This window comes from Schistocerca nitens, chromosome 4 (assembly GCF_023898315.1).
Source record: "Schistocerca nitens isolate TAMUIC-IGC-003100 chromosome 4, iqSchNite1.1, whole genome shotgun sequence".
Classification (NCBI taxonomy): Eukaryota; Metazoa; Arthropoda; class Insecta; order Orthoptera; family Acrididae; genus Schistocerca; species Schistocerca nitens.
The window spans coordinates 397867500-397870916 of NC_064617.1; the positions used below are offsets into that span (position 1 = coordinate 397867500).

Sequence of the window (3417 nt, forward strand, 5' to 3'; positions counted from 1 at the left end):
CATCTATCCGACGGGGCATAAAACGTTATTCATGTGAAAATGCCCCCTGTTGACACTCAGTGGACGTCCAGCAGCCTTCGTCACAGATGAATAGCAGTCAGCATGGGTGCTTGCACTAAGTGCCTGCTGCGAGGACCACACGCAGCAACGCTCGTTGAACAGTTGCTGAGTAGACACTATAGGCAGCCCATTGGTTCATGAGGGCGATCAGGTGCTCAACAGCTGCAGGTCTGTTCGCCCGTACGCGTCTCCGCAGCCGTCGATCAGCCCTGCCCTCTGTGGCCTGTGGTGCAGTTGCCCCGCGCCGGTTATGGATACCACAGTTGCCTAGGCGCCGGTTTCGGATTAGCGCCTTTTGGCCATGCACGTTACAATTTAACCACGGCGGCGCGCGAACGGTTTACACACTTACAAGGGGAGGCCGCCAATTGTGAAATTCAGATTCGATTCATACTGCGCATAATAAAAGCTCATTGATGCAACTGATTGCCGGGAATTATATATATATGAATTACAAAAAACAAATCCTAAAAAAAAAGGTTGCATGGAGTGAGATTCGATCCGGCGACCTTCGGATCACTAACCCGTGCGCTTACCGCTGCGCCACGACGCTGTAGAAGGTCATTAATTGTAGAGAGTATTTCACCGCAACGGTTTCTTTTAACTGTCGATTTTCTCGACAACGGCTGAGAAGTGCATCTTGGTGCTTTGCCACATTACACCTCTGGCCATGAGCTTTTATTATGCGCAGTATGAATCGAATCTGAATTTCACAATTGACGGCCTCCCCTTGTTAGACGTTTCGGCAATGCTTCCACCCTGGCCCGAAAGTCAATGATCATGACCTCTTAAACGTCACGTAATTCTCTCCGTTCCTCCTTACGGCATCAACTGGACTTTTTATCGCCTCCACCGACACGATCTATACACGCTCCATCATTAGTGTTGATACCTACCGTATGTGAATGCTTATTCCACGTTGACACCGAACATAGGCACCGATCACCTTAACGTCACTGGACTCTAGAGTTTTCACTGTTTCTTGAGGGAAGTTATTGCCCGCCGTTGGCTGTTTTTATTTTTGGAACAAACACTTTATTTGATGCTTTTGTGCCATTACCTAATTTCGCTCTCACTGGGTACTTTCAAGCTGCCTCGTAGTGAAACAAATGATAAAGTAACAGCAGCTTCAAGAGCAAAAAATGGACACAAATATGTATCAAAACTTTTTACATACCTCTGTCGCAGTGGAAAGCTGTAGTCACATATATTATGCAGCACACATTAGTGTGGAGAAAGGTGAATATTATTTCTTTACTGTTATGTCACCCTTCTCGTACCATGCCGCCAGGGTGGGGTGGGGGGGGTGGGGAGGAGGGGGTTGCGGAAGGGGAGAGGGCTGCCAGTGGTACAGTATCCTGGTCTTCAGATTAAAGAATTTATAGAAACTAAATTAAGATGGTTCAAATGGTTCTAATGGCTCTGAGCACTATGGGACTCAACTGCTGAGGTCATTAGTCCCCTAGAACTTAGAACTAGTTAAACCTAACTAACCTAAGGACAGCACAAACATCCATGCCCGAGGCAGGATTCGAACCTGCGACCGTAGCGGTCTTGCGGTTCCAGACTGCAGCGCCTTTAACCGCACGGCCACTTCGGCCGGCAAACTAAATTAAGACATTTCAAATAATTCAGAATGACATTTTCACTCTGCAGCGGAGTGTGCGCTGATATGAAACTTCCTGGCAGATTAAAACTGTGTGCCGGACCGAGATTCGAACTCGGGACCTTTCCCAAGGCTCGAGTCAAATCTCGGTCCGGCACACAGTTTTAATCTGCCAGGAAGTTTCATATCAGCGCACACTCCGCTGTAAAGTGAAAATCTCATTCTGGAAACATCCCCCAGGCTGTGGCTAAGCCATGTCTCCGCAACATCCTTTCTTTCAGAAGTGCTAGTTCTGCAAGGTTCGCAGGAGAGCTTCTGTAAAGTTTGGAAGGTAGGAGACGAGGTACTGGCACAAGTAAAGCTGTGAGGACGAGGGGTGAGTCGTGCTTGGGTAGCTCAGTTGGTAGAGCAGTTGCCTGCGAAAGGCAAAGGTCCCGAGTTCGAGTCTCGGTCCGGGACACAGTTTTAATTTGCCAGGAAGTTTCATTGCAAATAATTTTTATGTAGACAAAATTTAAAAAGGTTTTAAAATTTAATTCCAACGGCCTTGCCGCAGTGGTAACACGGTTCCCGTCAGATCACCGAACTTAAGCACTGTTGCGCTGGGCTAGCAGTTAGATGGGTGACCATCCGGTCTGCCGAGCGCTTTTGGCAAGCGGGGTGCACTCAGCTCTTGTGAGCCAAACTGAGGAGCTACTTGATTGAAAAGTAGCGGCTCCGGTCTCGGAAACTGACATACGGCTGCGAGAGCGGTGTGCTGGCCATATGCCACTCCGTATCCACATCCAGCGACGCCTATGAGCTGAGGATGACACGGCGGCCGGTCAATACCGTTGGGCCTTCATAGCCTGTTTGGGAGGAGTTTTTTAGTTTCTTTTTAATTTAATGAAAAGAAGAATAGAATTATACAGTGTTGTTTAAAGTTTAAAAAGGGGGTAAGAGGTCTGACAGGTAAAGATAAAAAGACAAAAATAGTCGTTTAATAACTTTATGTAAGATGGCGACGTTCATTAAAAAGAAGCCCTACACGTTCGCTAGAAAAGAAGGACCAAAGCAAGTAGAGAAGTTGTGGGGAGATTAAGCGTTGTATGGTTGCGGGCGTAAATGTATAATCCGTTGAGCGGTAACGATGGAAAGAGCGTAGGTGGTAGGGTGTATATTGGGAAGACGGAAATGAAGGGTGAGTTTTGTGGCTGGGCTGGGTCGTGTTATCAGGAAATGAAGGGATGGAGAGTGAGGAGAGAGACGGGAGCCCTGACGTGGAGTGGGAATATGCAGAGAAAGCTATAGCTGGTAGAATGGATAAATATCGGACCGGATTTCATTTTCTGTGAGGGGGAGCCGGTTAAAGTTGCGCTGGGGCAAGATATGGAGTGTGTGTAGCTGTAGCGGTGGTGGGATGTCTTTGTGAAGTCGCGACACGTTACCATGATTGATGATGAGATGGGAACCAAAGGAGCTATTAGAAGAAGTTCCATACAATGGTGTCCTTAATAAGGCAAGTTATGAACATGGCGATGACCATCGCACCCCGTATATACATCACTCGATAGCACCATTCACATAAAAAACTTTAAAATATGAATTACAATTGGTAATACCGTCGAACGACGTTACGACTTACTTCCGCAGATGTGAATTCCATATGCAAAATGACAAAGTGAAACCATTATGCGGATCTGTGTAAACTACACAAAATCCATTAATTCACATCTCAAATAAAACTACATGTATCACGGTCAATGGCTAAA

The 3417-nt window shown here is 46.7% G+C and overlaps 1 non-coding gene across 1 annotated transcript; it reads left to right on the forward strand.

The window, feature by feature from the left end:
* The first annotated feature begins 2051 nt into the window (after positions 1–2051).
* Trnas-cga (transfer RNA serine (anticodon CGA)) lies at positions 2052–2126 on the forward strand. Its single transcript has one exon. It is a non-coding gene; the product is annotated as a tRNA-Ser (tRNA).
* The last annotated feature ends 1291 nt before the right edge of the window (positions 2127–3417 follow it).